The sequence below is a fragment of the Bufo gargarizans genome, chromosome 3 (genome assembly GCF_014858855.1).
Source record: "Bufo gargarizans isolate SCDJY-AF-19 chromosome 3, ASM1485885v1, whole genome shotgun sequence".
NCBI lineage: Eukaryota > Metazoa > Chordata > Amphibia > Anura > Bufonidae > Bufo > Bufo gargarizans.
The window spans coordinates 427,338,644-427,355,871 of record NC_058082.1 but is presented as its reverse complement, the minus strand read 5'-3'; the positions used below and the strand labels follow the sequence as shown (position 1 = coordinate 427,355,871).

General features: G+C 52.3%; 1 non-coding gene across 1 annotated transcript; it reads left to right on the top strand.

Annotated features, from left to right (window-relative positions):
- The first annotated feature begins 677 nt into the window (after positions 1-677).
- LOC122933568 lies at positions 678-841 on the top strand. The gene has a single exon (XR_006388516.1). It is a non-coding gene; the product is annotated as a U1 spliceosomal RNA (small nuclear RNA).
- Positions 842-17,228: the final 16,387 nt, after the last annotated feature.

Below are 17,228 nucleotides of genomic sequence, written 5' to 3'. Positions count from 1 at the left end.
GTGAAAGTAGTGTAGTGCAGAATTGTAAAAAGTGGTCTGGTCATTAAGGGTGTTTAAGCTAGGGGAGCTGAGGTGGTTAACTCGCCTTAATCCACTTGCTCACCCAGCCTGGCATCTCTTCTGTCTTCTTCTGTGCTGTGTGCAGAAAAAGGACCTGTGGTGACGTCACTCTGGTCATCACATTGTCCATCACATGATCTTTTACCATGGTGATGGATCATGTGATGACCGGAGTTATGTCACCACAGGTCCTTCTCCTGCACACAGCACAGAAGAAGACAGAAGAGATGCTGGGCTGCGCGAGTAAGTGGATTAAGGTTGAGTTAAATTATTTTTTATTTTTTTTAACCCCTCCAGCACTATTGTACTATGCATTTTGTATTCAGAATGCTATTATTTTCCCTTTATAACCATGTTATAAGGGAAAATAATAATGATCGGGTCTCCATCCCGATCGTCTCCTAGCAACCGTGTGTGAAAATCAGACTTGTTTGCGGATTCTTGCGATTTTCACGCACCCCTATTCACTTCTATGGGATCTGCGTTGCGTGGAAAACGCACAAAATAAAGCATGCCGTGATTTTGTGAAAGGGGCCTAACTGTTTGCCTAGCTGTGTTAATTTTACTTTCACTTTGTGCTGGTTATCTAATAACCCTTATCTTTAAATTGCAAAAATATACTTACCTGGCAGGGAAGATACCATGATCACTAAGGTGGTTCTCCCAGGGTGAGGCTCATCCATTGCACTCCGGGTGTGCTGACCCCTGCGATTTCCCAAAATGCGGGAAACTCGACTGCATAATTTGTGGTAGTGGGGGACTGCGTTCGCGCTTTCCCCTGTTTTTTTTTTTTTTCTTTTTTCTTACAAAAATGACATAAATACTTATTTAAGGCCTCTTTCACACTTGCGTTGTCCGGATCCGGCGTGTACTCCACTTGCCGGAATTACACGCCGGATCCGGAAAAACGCAAGTGTACTGAAAGCATTTGAAGACGGATCCGTCTTCAAAATGCTTTCAGTGTTACTATGGCACCCAGGACGCTATTAAAGTCCTGGTTGCCATAGTAGTAGTGGGGAGCGGGGGAGCGGCATACTTACAGTCCGTGCGGCTCCCGGGGCGCTCCAGAATGACGTCAGAGCGCCCCATGCGCATGGATCATGTGATCCATGCGATCACGTCATCCATGCGCCTGGGGCGCCCTGACGTCACTCTGGAGCGCCCCAGGGAGCCGCACGGATGGTAAGTATGCTGCTCCCCGCTCCCCACTACACTTTACCATGGCTGCCAGGACTTTAGCGTCCCGGCAGCCATGGTAACCATTCAGAAAAAGCTAAACGTCGCATCCGGCAATGCGCCGAAACGACGTTTAGCTTAAGGCCGGATCCGGATCAATGCCTTTCAATGGGCATTCATTCCGGATCCGGCCTTGCGGCAAGTGTTCCGGATTTTTGGCCGGTGCAAAAAGCGCAGCATGCTGCGCTATTTGCTGCGGCCAAAAAACCTTCCGTTCCGGAACGGAAGACATCCTGATGCATCCTGAAGGACGGACTGTCCATTCAGAATGCATTAGGATAATCCTGATCAGTATTCTTCCGGCATAGAGCCCCGACGACGGAACTCTATGCCGGAAGACAATAACGCAGATGTGAAAGAGCCCTAAGCCACATCAGTAGGATAAGAATTGGACTATAATGAGTGTTTAGGATGTTAAGCTGAGCAGCCTGACTAAATGAAGTAAAAATTCAGAGCCACTCGTACAGCTGATGTTCTTATTTTAATTTGTCTGTAAGGGCGCATGCACACGTCAGTTGGTTGGCCAATCCGTGCATTGGGGGCCACAATTTGAGGTCCCCAATGCACAGGTACTATCCATGCGGCTGCCGTGACGGATCCAGACCCATTCAACTTGAATGAGTATGTGATCCATCTGCACCGCAAGAAAAATAGAATATGTTCTATTTTTTGGTGGTGCGGTGAAACATTCCGTACTGCTTCTGTGGGGTTCTGTGCCTCCGTTCCGCACCGACCTTCCGGGTTGCGGACCCATTCAATTGAATAGGTCCTCATCCGTGACGTGGGGAGCACACGACCGGTGCCAGCATATTGCAGATCCGCTGTTTGCAGGCCGCAATACGGGCTCGGCGAAATAACTGTTGTATGTATAATACCTAATACGCACAGTTTCTCTCTTAAATACTGAACCTTTTTCTCTCACAATAGCTCCATATTCATGTGTGCTCTGTGTGCATGCCCTCTGTGTTTTGTCTATTTTATATTTTATATTCTGCATGCCTTTCTTCAAGTAACAGGAAAAGAGTTGGCCAGTATTTTAATATTGATGGCCTATCCTACGGATAGCTGATCAATATCTATAACCTGGAAAACCCCTTTGAAATAATTAATAAATCCTCTTTAGGAAGATCAACTACTGAATACTGCTTGTTTTGAAATAGGAACATCATATTGGGTTCATAAAAGTTTAAAGGAATTGTCCAGTCTTTACCTTGCGATGGTTTGTCCTCAGGATAGGCCATCACTAGCTGATCAGTGGATGTCCGACACCCTGTACCCTAGCTGATCAGCTGTTTGGGTGTAGTTCTCTGTAGTAACCAGTTCCCTCCACTATAAGATGGATGGTGCTGTGTAGGCAATCCTTTAAAGGGTTTCTACCACTTCGGTGTCACATATTTAGCTGTCAGACACTAGCGATCCGCTAGTGTCTGCTCTGCCCAACCATCCTAATATAATTGCTTTTGGGGCAGCCGTTTTGCTAAAATAAGAACTTTTATTAATATGCTAATGAGCCTCTAGGTGCTATGGGGGCGTCATTAGCACCTAGAGGCTCCGTCTACCTTCAGAAACTGCCGCCGCCCAGCGCGTCCCTCCAGCCCGCCCATCTCCTCCTGAATGCGATCCTCCTTGTGAGCGCCTGTATTCGGCGCATGCGCAGTGAATGTCTGACAGCTTTCCCTGCTCAGACATCTCCACTGCGCCTGTTCCTCGGAGCACTATGGCGTCATCGCGCAGGCGCAGTGGAGATGTCTGAGCAAGGAAGCGGTCAGACATTCACTGCGCATGCGCAGAATACATACGCTCATAAGGAGGATCGCATTCAGGAGGAGATGGGCGGGCTGGAGGGACGCGCTCGGCGGCGGCAGTTTCTGAAGGTAGACGGAGCCTCTAGGTGCTAATGACGCCCCCATAGCACCTAGAGGCTCATTAGCATATTAATAAAAGTTCTTTTTTTTAGCAAAACGGCTGCCCCAAAAGCAATTATATTAGGATGGTTGGGCAGAGCAGACACTAGCGGATCGCTAGTGTCTGACAGCTAAATATGTGACACCGAAGTGGTAGAAACCCTTTAATGAATCCATTGGCACATATTAAAATTTTAGTGTAATATAGACAAGCTAATAGGTTAGTGCTATAAATTTCAGCTGTCTCATGTCATTGTTAAATTTAAAAAAAAAAATCATTTCTGAGGTATTTTGCATGTGTATTTTTTATTTAATTTTGTTTCATTTAAATTCTATTTATTTACTGTGCTTGGTTTCCAGTTTGAAAATGGAAAATTGAGATTACAATTGGAAGATGTGATACAAGAAAATGAAGATTTAGTAAAACAGTAAGCTTCATTGAAAAAATATGGCAGTAGAGCTCTGTACCTTGAATATCAGTCTCTTAGCACCATTCTGATAGGAACACATCACAGCTGTCCATTCATTAACTACAGTGACATACATGACGCTGTCCGTGCAAGAAGTTTGCAGGCTGGGACCAGAAGTGTAGTGAAGACAGTCTGGAAACCTGACTGTCAAGGGAGCATCTAAGTCTAACTCTCTTAACAGATAGCACTGTAGGAGATGTTTAAAAAAAACCAAAAACAATTCTGAACGACCCCTTTAACCCCTTTCGCTACCAGCGCAGTACATGTGCGGCGCTGGAGCGCCCGTTTGCGCGTGCAGTTAACATCATGACTGGCGGGTCTCTGTTGTTTCAAACAGCAGAGACCCGTGGCTAATGACCGCGACCGGCAAAAATGCTGATATCGCTCATTAAAGCCTTTAGATGCTGTGAGTCTAACCGGCATCTTCGGGGCTTCTCTGCGGCCAATGAGGATGCCGGTAATTGATTTTAATGTGCTGGGCCTCGCTGAAGAGACCCAGGGCATTAAAGCTGCAATTTTTATTTTGGCCAGCTGGAATGAACAATGGATGTAAAATCCATGATTGTTCAGGATAAATAAAATGTAATAAAAAAGTCACACACACTAGAAAATAGTATCAATAAAAACTACAGTGTGGGAGTGCGGACCAATTGAAGTCAATAGGTCCACACTGAGATGTGGAGTGCATACGGCTGATGCCCATGTTTTGCGGATCCAAGGTTTGCAGCACAGCCATCTGACGTTTGTGTGAATGCAGCCTAAATTATAGTTTGCAAAAAACTGTAAGCTATGTGGAGTTTATACATCCCACAGGTCTACCATAGATTCAGTACTGCATGTGTTAACCACTTCAGCCCCGCTAGGTGAAACCCCCTTCATGACCAGAGCACTTTTTACACTTCGGCACTACACTCCTTTCACCGTTTATCGCTCGGTCATGCAACTTACCACCCAAATGAATTTTACCTCCTTTTCTTCTCACTAATGGAGCTTTCATTTGGTGGTATTTTATTGCTGCTGACATTTTAACTTTTTTTGTTATTAATCAAAATGTAACGATTTTTTTTGCAAAAAAATGACATTTTTCACTTTCAGCTGTAAAATCTTGCAAAAAAAAACGACATCCATATATAAATTTTTCGCCAAATTTATTGTTCTACATGTCTTTGATAAAAAAAAAATGTTTGGGCAAAAAAAAAAAAAATGGTTTGGGTAAAAGTTATAGCGTTTACAAACTATGGTACAAAAATGTGAATTTCCGCTTTTTGAAACAGCTCTGATTTTCTGAGCACCTGTCATGATTCCTGAGGTTCTACAATGCCCAAACAGTAGAAAAACCCCACAAATGACCCCATTTCGGAAAGTAGACACCCTAAGGTATTCGCTGATGGGCATAGGGAGTTCATAGAACTTTTTATTTTTTGTCACAAGTTAGCGGAAAATGATGATGATTTTTTATTTTATTTTTCTCGCCCATTTTCCTAGGGGGACACAGACCTTGGGTATAGCTCAGCTCCCTAGGAGGCGTGACACTAAGTAAAACTGTTAAGCCCCTCCTCCATCAGCTATACCCTCAGCCTGGAGATAGAGGCTACCAGTTTTAGCTTAGTGTCCAAGGAGGCAAGACACTCCCTGCTACTGCAGGGCTGTTTTCTCCTTGTTATTTTTACTTTTTCTTCTAATTTCATTATTTTATTTTTTCCTAGGGATACCAGAGACGCATTAGACCTCTCTGCTCTCCCGGGGTTGAGCTGCGCCAGTGCCAACTTATCTGCACTGCTGCCTCCCCCACAGAAGCAATAGGAGGATCTGGGCAGCAATGGCTCCCCTACATCCCGCCAGCTAGGGGGTCGCCCGCACGCCAAGCCCCTCTTCCAGCTTCCTGCCACTGCGGTGCCAGTGGCTGAAGGGGCGACCCTGCTGGAAAGGACTGAGGGTGAAGATGTCGGACGGTGAGATGGCTATTCCAGCCCATACCCCGTCCCTATCTGCAGCATCTACCCCTCTGGGTAAGGGGGGCACCCGTGGTCGCTCATTCTGAGCGCTCATCTGCAGGACAATGCAGCACAGCAGCATCCTCAGCACCCCCACGCCGTTCCCCCCCACGCTGCTATCTTTCTCCCCCCCTCCCCCTCCCCCTCATTCGGGGCTGACTCCATTTTTCTCTTCTCTCTCTCCCCCTTCCCGCCGAGAACGGGGGGCGGGGCTTAGCGGTCCCGGCAGGGGGCGGGGCTTACGCGCGCGTCATTTTGGGGGCGGAGCTACGTTCTCCTTCACAGGAGACATTTCAAGCGCTGGAGGGGGCGGAGCTTGTTCCCCGCGCTTTCTGCTGAGGTTTCCCGCGCTTCCTCACTCCTGACAGGAAGCTGGGACACGGTGGGGGACTCTAACCTCCTGTGTACATCGCTCGGCCTCTGTGGGCGCTCTCTGCTGCTCACTGCTTCTCTGCTGCTGCTGATCTGGGCCATCTCCTGACGTTCTTCTGAGGCACTGGTAGGACAGTTAACCCTCTCCTAACCCTCCTGGTCATAGCTGCTATAACCCTTTGTGGTCTCTATATTAGAGTACAACCACACTTCAGCATGTCAGATCCCACGGGTGCCCCCAAACCCTGGTACCATGCCTGTACCGCCTGTAAGGAACCTTTTCCGCGTGGGCAATCTGAGCCGCATTGCCTTGCATGTCAGGCCCCGGTGCAGGGCCCGCTTCCCGCTGCGCCCCCCGGTGCCTCTGAAACCCCTGACTGGGCTAGGTCTCTGTCTCAGGCGGTGGAAAGCCTTACACACGTAGTGGGCCGTCTCGTGGATAGACCGCCTCTCCCGCAGGCTGCCACAATCCCTGTCGCACCCGCTGGGACTACCGTTTCTGCCGCCCCCACTGGTTCCCTGCCTCCCAGCGAATCTTCCAGGGCCCGGCATACTCAGAAACGTTCAAGGGTTGAGCGCACATCTTCTCCAGATGCTTCGCTCTCTCCGCCATGCGTGCGAGCTCAGTCAAGTCTATCCTCTCAAAGGGATACGCTTTCTGAGGGAGAACTGGCGGATTCGGACGTGGACATGGACTCAGAGCTTCCGTCCAAATTGGCGTCCGCGGTGGGGCATCTTGTCACTAGCATCCGTGATACCTTTCAGCTACACGATGACCCCCCCAGCTCTGAACAGGCCGGCGTGTCCTTTCTCCGCCCCAAACAGGCCTCCAAGGTTTTTCCCATACACGCTGATTTTTCTTCTGTGGTATCCAAGGCTTGGACTCGGCCTAACGTCCGCTTTATTACACCCAAAAAGCTGGACATTTGTTATCCCTTTCCAGCGGATTCTGTGACCACGTGGACATCCCCGCCTAAGGTTGATCCTCCCGTGGCTCGCCTGTCCAAAAGCACTACTATTCCTGTACAGGACGGATCTTCCCTCCAGTCTGTTGAGGACCGTCGTACGGAATCCCTCTCCAAGGCCATATTTACTGCCTCTGGTTCGGCCCTTAGACCGGTCTTTGCCTCCGCCTGGGTTGGCAAAGCGGTCTCTGAATGGGGTTTGCAACTGGAACGGGAGTTAGGGTCGGACGTCCCTGTTCAGGACCTCCGTTCCTTAGCCCAACTAATTGTTCAGGCCGGAAAGTTTGTCTGTGAGGCCTCCCTTGATGCGGGTGCCCTCATTGCCCATTCCTCTGCCCTGGCAGTTTCTGTCAGGAGGGAACTCTGGCTGAAGGTTTGGGCGGCGGACGCCGCTTCCAAACGCTCTTTGGCCGGCCTACCATTCACGGGTTCCCGCCTGTTCGGAACCCGTCTGGATGAACTTATATCAGAGGCCACGGGTGGGAAGAGTACTCACCTCCCCCAGTCCAGGCAAATGGGCGCCCCCCGTGGTCGCGCTGGTTCGTCCCGTTTTCGGTCCTTTCGCAAGCCCACCGGGTCTAGACCCGCGGCCAGTTCTTCTTCCTCTGGCCCAGCCCAGGATAGACGCAAGAAGCCGTTTTTTCGGACGCAACCTACCTGGCGCAAGTCCCAGCCTGCACGGGCTCCCACAGGCCAGCAGCCCTCTGCCTGAAGGTGCGCCCCCACCCACCCGGGTGGGGGGCCGCCTTCTCCTATTCAGGAACGTATGGCGGGCCCACATCTCAGACGCATGGGCGCTCGAGATTGTATCTTGCGGATACAAGATCGAATTTGCGTCCATTCCGCCAGACCGTTTCTTCCGATCCCGTCCTCCGCGAGATCCAGTACGAGTGGCCGCCTTCTTCGCGGCCATTCACTCTCTAATGGACAAGGGTGTCGTCGCCCCCGTGCCTCCGACGGAAAGGTTCAGGGGGTTCTACTCGAACCTCTTTGTGGTTCCCAAGAAGGAAGGCTCAGTGCGTCCGATCTTGGACCTAAAACGCCTGAACCGTTTTCTCCGACTGCAGAGATTCCGGATGGAGTCTCTCAGGTCCGCAGTGGCCTCCCTGGAAAGAGGGGATTTCATGGCCTCAATCGACATTCAGGATGCATACCTCCACGTTCCGGTTGCTCCATGTCATCACCGCATCCTGCGCTTCGCGGTGGGGGACGATCACTTCCAATTCGTCGCCCTTCCCTTTGGTCTGGCGACGGCTCCTCGAGTGTTCACCAAGGTCCTGGCCCCTGTCTTGGCCCTTCTACGTTCAAGAAGTTTTTCTTCTCCCATACTTGGACGACATCCTGGTCAAGGCACCCTCCTTCTCTCAGACATCCCGCAGTGTGGAACTCACTCTGGAGACCCTGACGCGGTTCGGTTGGATTATCATCCACCCCAAATCTTCCCTTACCCCCTCCAGACGGCTGATCTTCCTGGGGATGCTCCTGGATACAGAGTTGGCGGAGGTCCGCCTTCCGTCGGACAAGCGTCTGGCCCTTCGCGGGTCGGTTCGCAGTCTCCTCCGTCATCACCGCCCTTCCCTCAGATCCAGCATGCGGTTGTTGGGAAAGATGGTTGCCTGTTTCGAAGCGGTGCCGTTCGCACAATTCCGATCCCGCACCTTTCAGAGGGCAATTCTGTCGGCCTGGGACAAATCGCCGAGGAGTCTGGACAGGACCTTTCTTCTGCCTCCCCTGGCTCGGGCTTCCCTCGGCTGGTGGTTGCATATCCCTCTAAGGGGGAAGTCCTTCCTTCCACTGAACTGGCTGGTGATTACCACAGATGCCAGCTTACGGGGGTGTGGGGGGGTTTTCCCTCCCCGGTCCGTCCAGGGCGTTTGGTCTCTATCGGAGTCCAGACTTCCAATCAATATTCTGGAACTGAGGGCGATTCTTCTGTCCCTCAGACACTGGACCCATCTGCTGAGGGGCCACCCTGTTCGGATCCAATCGGACAATGCCACGGCTGTGGCATACATAAACCATCAGGGAGGCACTCGCAGCGATGCAAGAGGTGACCCTCATTCTCCTCTGGGCGGAGACGCACGTGCCGGCCTTATCTGCGATTTACATCCCGGGGGTGGACAACTGGGCGGCGGATTTCCTCAGCCGGTCCACCATCGACCCGGGAGAATGGTCCCTGCACCCAGAGGTGTTCGAAGCCCTTTGTCTTCGCTGGGGTCGCCCCGACGTGGACCTCATGGCCTCCAAATTCAACCACAAGGTCCCCCTATACCTGGCCAGGGCACGGGACCCGAAGGCATACGGCGCCGACGCGCTCGTCCTTCCGTGGCGCAAATTCTCCCTTCTGTACGTCTTTCCTCCTTTTCCCCTCCTGCCACGGGTTCTTCGGAGGATCGCGGCAGAGGGCGTCCCCGCGATTCTAATCGCCCCGGATTGGCCCCGCCGGTCTTGGTACGCCGACCTAATGTTGCTGTTGGCAGACGCACCGTGGCCACTGCCCTCCAGGGAAGACCTTCTCTCTCAGGGACCGATCTTCCACGAGCATTTAGGCTCGCTACGTTTGACGGCGTGGCTATTGAGACCGCCGTCTTAACGCGACGGGGTTTCTCCGCGGACGTAGTCCGCACCATGATCCGGGCTCGTAAGCCCGTATCCTCTAGGATCTACTATCGGGTTTGGAGGTCCTATCTGGGGTTCTGTGAGTCCCGGAGCATCCCACCTCTCCGGTTTTCTCTTCCCACAATCCTGTCCTTCCTCCAGTCGGGTCTGGACCTGGGGCTGTGCCTCAGTTCTCTGAAGGGTCAGATTTCGGCGCTGTCTATTCTTCTCCAGCGTCCCCTGGCCCCTCTAGGGCCAATTAAGACCTTCTTACAAGGGGTGGCTCACTCTGTTCCGCCGTACCGCCCTCCAGTTCCTTCCTGGGACCTGAATGTGGTGCTCTCGGCGCTCCAATCAGCCCCCTTCGAGCCTTTACGGGAGGTCTCCCTTCGCCTTCTGTCCTGCAAGGTCATCTTTCTTGTGGCCGTCACGTCTCTCCGACGGGTGTCGGAGTTAGCGGCTCTTTCTTGCTCCGAACCTTTCCTGATCTTCCACCAGGATAAGGTTGTGCTTCGGCCTGTCCCGACTTTCCTGCCAAAGGTGGTCTCCGCCTTTCACATCAATGAGGACATCGTCCTTCCGTCGCTCTGTCCCTCTCCTTCCCACCCCAGAGAACGGGAACTGCACCGTCTGGATGTGGTCAGGGCGTTGAGGATTTACTTGGAGGTCACCGGGTCCTTTCGGCGCACGGACTCCCTGTTTGTGGTTCCGGAGGGTTCGCGCAGAGGGTTGGCGGTCTCCAAGGTGGCTATTGCCCGTTTCATTAAACTGGCGGTGTCTGAGGCTTATCGAGCCAAGGGCAGACCTCCGCCTTTCGGCGTCACTGCTCATTCCACCAGAGCAGTCGGAGCTTCCTGGGCGCAGAGGCATCGGGCCTCGGCTGAACAGTTGTGCAAAGCAGCCACTTGGTCCTCTCTGCACACTTTCACAAAGTTCTATAGGGTGCATACGCATGCATCAGCGGATGCTGCTTTGGGCCGCCTGGTTTTGCAGGCAGCGGTTTCCTGATGCTCTGGTGGTGTTCCGCCTTGGGTTTGTGGTCCCTCCCTTCTTGGACTGCTCTTGAACGTCCCAAGGTCTGTGTCCCCCAAGGAAAATGGGCGAGAAAAGGAGATTTTTGTATAACTTACCAGTTAAATCTCTTTCTCGCTCTTCCTTGGGGGACACAGCACCCACCCTTCTGTGTTTGGTTACAGGGTTATGGTCTGGCGCCCCGTTGGGTTGCTGGCTGGTTGTTTCCGTTATTGGTTGTTATCCTTTCACTACTTGGACACGCAACTGGTAGCCTCTATCTCCAGGCTGAGGGTATAGCTGATGGAGGAGGGGCTTAACAGTTTTACTTAGTGTCACGCCTCCTAGGGAGCTGAGCTATACCCAAGGTCTGTGTCCCCCAAGGAAGAGCGAGAAAGAGATTTAACTGGTAAGTTATACAAAAATCTCCTTTTTTCTTACAAAGTCTCATATTCCGCTAACTTGTGACAAAAAATAAAAAATTCTAGGAACTCACCATGCCCCTCACAGAATACCTTGGGGTGTCTTCTTTCCAAAATGGGGTCACTTGTGGCGTAGTTATACTGCCCTGGCAATTTAGGGGCCCTAATGTGTGAGAAGAACTTTGCAATCAAAATGTGTAAAAAATGACAGGTGAAATCCGAAAGGTGCACTTTGGAATATGTGCCCCTTTGCCCACCTTGGCATCAAAAAAGTGTCACACATCTGGTATCGCCATACTCAGGAGAAGTTGGGGAATGTGTTTTGGGGTGTCATTTTACATATACCCATGCTGGGTGAGAGAAATATCTTGGCAAAAGACAACTTTTCCCATTTTTTTATACAAAGTTGGCATTTGACCAAGATATTTATCTCACCCAGCATGGGTATATGTAAAATGACACCCCAAAACACATTCCCCAACTTCTCCTGAGTACGGTGATACCAGATGTGTCACACTTTTTTGCTGCCAAGGTGGTCAAAGGGGCACATATTCCAAAGTGCACCTTTCGGGTTTCGCAGGCCATTTTTTACACATTTTGATTGCAAGGTACTTCTCACACATTTGGGCCCCTAAATTGCCAGGGCAGTATAACTACGCCACAAGTGACCCCATTTTGGAAAGAAGACACCCCAAGGTATTCCGTGAGGGGCATGGCGAGTTCCTAGAATTTATTTATTTTTGTCACAAGTTAGCGGAAAATGATGATTTTTTTTTTCTTCTCTTTTTTCCTTACAAAGTCTCATATTCCACTAACTTGCGACAAAAAATAAAAAATTCTAGGAACTCGCCATGCCCCTCACGGAATACCTTGGGGTGTCTTCTTTCCAAAATGGGGTCACTTGTGGCGTAGTTATACTGCCCTGGCAATTTAGGGGACCATATGTGTGAGAAGTACTTTGCAATCAAAATCTGGAAAAAATAACCGGTGAAATCCGAAAGGTGCACTTTGGAATATGTGCCCCTTTGCCCACCTTGGCATCAAAAAAGTGTCACACATCTGGTATCGCCGTACTCAGGAGAAGTTGGGGAATGTGTTTTGGGGTGTCATTTTACATATACCCATGCTGGGTGAGAGAAATATCTTGGCAAAAGACAACTTTTCCCATTTTTTTTATACAAAGTTGGCATTTGACCAAGATATTTATCTCACCCAGCATGGGTATATGTAAAATGACACCCCAAAACACATTCCCCAACTTCTCCTGAGTACGGTGATACCAGATGTGTCACACTTTTTTGCTGCCAAGGTGGTCAAAGGGGCACATATTCCAAAGTGCACCTTTCGGGTTTCGCAGGCCATTTTTTACACATTTTGATTGCAAGGTACTTCTCACACATTTGGGCCCCTAAATTGCCAGGGCAGTATAACTACGCCACAAGTGACCCCATTTTGGAAAGAAGACACCCCAAGGTATTCCGTGAGGGGCATGGCGAGTTCCTAGAATTTATTTATTTTTGTCACAAGTTAGCGGAAAATGATGATTTTTTTTTTCTTCTCTTTTTTCCTTACAAAGTCTCATATTCCACTAACTTGCGACAAAAAATAAAAAATTCTAGGAACTCGCCATGCCCCTCACGGAATACCTTGGGGTGTCTTCTTTCCAAAATGGGGTCACTTGTGGCGTAGTTATACTGCCCTGGCAATTTAGGGGCCCATATGTGTGAGAAGTACTTTGCAATCAAAATCTGGAAAAAATAACTGGTGAAATCCGAAAGGTGCACTTTGGAATATGTGCCCCTTTGCCCACCTTGGCATCAAAAAAGTGTCACACATCTGGTATCGCCGTACTCAGGAGAAGTTGGGGAATGTGTTTTGGGGTGTCATTTTACATATACCCATGCTGGGTGAGAGAAATATCTTGGCAAAAGACAACTTTCTCGCCCAATTTCCTTGGGGGACACAGAAGACCTTGGGTATAGCTCATCTCCCTAGGAGGCGTGACACTAAGTGAAAACTGTTAAGCCCCTCCTCCATCAGCTATACCCTCAGCCTGGAGAGAGAGACTGCCAGTTTTTTGCTTAGTGTCCAAGGAGGCAAGACACTCCCTGCTACTGCAGGGCTGTTTTTCTCCTTGTTTAAATTTTGATTTTTACTTTTTTTCTTTTCTTTTTGTTCCAGATCATCAGGGACAACAGAGACGCACTAGACCTCTCTGTTTCTCCCGGGGTTGAGCTGCGCCAGTGCCGGTCACCCGCACTGCTGCCTCCCCCACAGAAGACAAGGTGGATCAGGGCAGCCCAGCTCCCCTACATCCCGCCAGCGCAAGGGTCGCCCGCACGCCAAGTCCCTCTCCCAGCGTCCTGCCACTACGGTGCCAGTAGCTGAAGGGGCGACCCTGCTGGAATGGACCGAGGGTGAAGACGACTATGGTGAGAGAGTGGCTTCTCCAGCCCTACGTCCCCCACCCCCCACCCTGGTCTCCTGCGTGCCTGACCCCCCATACTGGGCCTCTGGACCCTTCGGTCACTGCTGGACCTAGGCTGGCCCCTGGGGTGCTGCGGGGCGACATTCCATCCCTGCTCCCTCCCCTCCCTTCTGGCCCTCATGGGACATTTTAGCAGCAGAATGCTGCGAATAGGCAGCCATTGGTGAGCCGGACACATCGCCTCCCTTCACTTATCAGCGTCCCTCCTGGGAACGCTGTGCTCACATCCTCACGGGCACCCGGTCCCAGGGTCCCCCCATCCCCTCACCGATGCGCTGCTCTGGACCGGGGGCCTTTTCCTGACGGCAGTGCTGCTTGGGCGGCCGCACCTCCGGCGCTTCTTCCCGGCCTGCTGGGCCGCACTTTCTTCCCGGCCCCCGACTGTTCCGGCCTGCGGGGTAGACTCCCGCGGCCGGCATTTGGCTTGAGCACGATGCTCCAACGATTCCGGCCGGCCGTCGGCGACTTCCGGCCGGCCGGGCGCCGCAAATTTTGGCCCAGGCTTCGGGCCTACTGGGCCGCATTCCGGCGCTCCACCCGGGCCCCTGACTTCCGGTCCACGGGGTGGGCTTCCGTGGCCGGTTTGTCCAGGCAGTCCGCTCCGGTTTTCCTGTGCGGCCCCGGTCAGCCGGGTGCCGCAGAAAATTTAGGCCCCGGCTTCACGGCCTGCTAGGCCGCAAACTTCCGGCCTCTGTTGGAGGGGGCGGGAACTTCTCCGGGCGCGAATTCTTCCCGCCTGGAGGTTCCCCGCCCCCAGGGGATCGCGGCGCCGCCTCCTCCTCCCTTCCAGGTTGGTTGGCTGTTAACCCTTCGGGTACCGGCGGCTCCCGATGGGCCTATATGGCTGGCGCCCCCCCCCCCCTCTACTTCTATGCTGGGCACCTGTATGGTGACACTTCTTTCTGCCTCAGTGAGGCTATTTTTTATTTAGGAATGCATAACATGGTTAAGCTAATGGATTTCTTGTGCGCTGCGCAGGACGCTGCAGCCTTATCTCAGTAGCGCCGCCTGTATGCGTGCTCCTTCCTGTGCAGACAACCCCTTCCTAGGCGGGATACTGCACTCTCTCGGGCTGCAGGCTTGCCTGGTGCATGACCCCCCGCTTAGGTGGAATACTGCGCACTCACCGAATACGGTGTTGGCCATGTGCACGAGAACGCTGCACTCATTGGATTCGCTGCAGGCCATGTGCACAACCCCCTTCCTTAGGCGGAATGCTGCACTCATTGGATTCGTTGCCGGTCTTGTGCATGTCCTCCTTCTATAGGTGGAATCTGCACTCTCACCAGATACGGTGTTAGTCTGGTGCACGACCCCCTCCCATAGGGGACCGCTGCACTCTCACTGGATTCACTGCCGGTCATGTGCGTGATTCCTTTCCATAGGCGAAACGCTGCTCTCACTGGATTTGATACCGGCCATGTGCATGACCCCCTTCCATAGGCGGAATGCTGCACTCACTGGATTCGCTGCCGGTCTTGTGCATGACCCCCTTCCATAGGCGGAATGCTGCACTCACTGGATTCGCTGCTGGTCTTGTGCATGACCCCCTTCCATAGGCGGAATGCTGCACTCACTGGATTCGCTGCCGGTCTTGTGCATGACCCCCTTCCATAGGCGGAATGCTGCACTCACTGGATTCGCTGCCGGTCTTGTGCATGACCCCCTTCCATAGGCGGAATGCTGCACTCACTGGATTCGCTGCCGGTCTTGGCATGACCCCCTTCCAGGGGCGGAATGCTGCACTCTCTGGATTCGCTGCCGGTCTTGTGCATGACCCCCTTCCTCTAGGCGGAATACTGCACTTCATTGGTTATGGTGCTGGGCAGCCGGCCATGTGCATAACCCCCTTCCATAGGCGGTATGCTGCATTCTCATTGGATTCGCTGCCGGCCTTGGGCATGCCTTCTTCCCTCAAGCGCCATGCATACACCCTCACTGACTGGGGTCGTTCTCTCGCTGATAAGTTGCTGGCCGCGTGCAGGACCCCCTTCCATGGTGGGATGCTTGCAACTCACTAATCCACTGCCGGCCATATACATGTTCCCCCTTCCATGGGCGGTGTACGGCACTCTTACTGGATTCGCTGCCGGCCATGGACATGTCTCCTTTCCTCAGGCAACATACACACACTCTCACTGACTGTGTTTGTTCTCTCGCCAGTGTGCTGCTGGCCAGGTGCCTGACCCCCATCCATGGCGGGGTGCTCGCATTCTCCCTGGTTGCAATACTGGCCATGGGCATGGCTCCCCCTTCTGGGCAGCATACTGCACTCTCACCAGATACGTTGCTGGCCTCTAAGATGGGTGGAATGCTTGCACTCCCATTGGATACGGTGCTGGCCTTGTGCGTGACCACCCCTCATTCCATGGGTGGACTTTTTGTACGCTCACAGGACTCACAACTGTCCTTGTATGTGCTGTGCTGGACTTGTACTTGTCCCCATTCATGGCGAAGTAGTTGTACTCTCACAAAATTCGGTGTTTGGTGGATTATTGCACACTCACTTAATGCTAGGATTACCCTGTGCATGTCCCCTTTTCACTAGGTGGACGTCCTGCTGGATGCGGTGTGGCCATGTGCATGGCCCTCTTCTGGGCGGAATATGGTATGTCTTCCTTCTCTGAAGTAGGTGCTGGTCTTGGGCATCACCCCCTTGTGGGGCGGGCTTTGCACGCTTGCTGCCCGCACTGTTTGCCAAGTACATTGCCCTCTCTTCTGGGCGGACTGCTTGCGTTCCGTCGCATGCCATACTAGTCTTGTGTATGTCCCCCCTTCCGGTTGCACTTTGCACTTCTGTGGTTCTGTGGGGCTCTGTGGCTGGCCCTCCTTGCTGTATGACTATTTCGCAGTGGGCGGACGCTCTTGTGCACTCTGTGCGTTGTTGGGCCGTGTATGCCTTCTCCTTCCGTAGGTGGGTTGGCTTTCTCACTGCTTATGGGGCTGCTTGTACGTATGCCTCCATTCTTCCTGCGACTTGACGTTTTTTTCTCTTGGGATACGGTGATTGCCGCCGGCCTTGGCACTCTTCTCTGAGGAGATCTTTCTGTTCACCTGGCCTGGACGGACTCTATTGCTCTCTACTGCAGCGAGCTGGGTGGTATCCATTCTCTGTTCAGAGGGTATATTTGGTGTTTCCGTTGTGACGGTATCCACCATATTCGTTGGCCTTTCCGCCTGGGGAGTGTTTGTGGTTCCTGGTTGCGTACCCTTTAGTTACCCTGTGGCATTGCTTCCCAGCGCAAGCGGTCACATGGTCGAGAGTGCTGTCTCCAGCGTCCCTCGTAGTCTACGTTGGCTCTGGCCGGATTACGGTTCCCTCGCCTGTTGCCATTCCTCCTCTTGGATGCGTTTTGGTTTGAGTCCTTCCTGTTGGCACCCTCCGTGCTTCAGTTTGTTTTGCTACCAGGTTCTAGCCGCTCTTTTCGAGCAGGTCGCCCAACTTCTCTTGGTTGCTCGATTACCGAGGTCTCAGGGACCTCCACTTTCGATTCGTTAGGGTATTCGCCTTCTGCGAATTGGTGAGCCGGACATCTCGGAGTAGCGGAGTTCTGCTTTTGAGCGGTCCTGTGGCTTCCCTGTTGCCCACTCCTCCTTGCGGTTGGAGGGTGTCATCCGTCTTCTCGGCTATTTTTCTCTCGACTGCTCTGTTTTGGCTTCTCCTGGGTCAGTTTTACTCCGCTGAGGCTTCAGGGGCTGTTCCTTCAC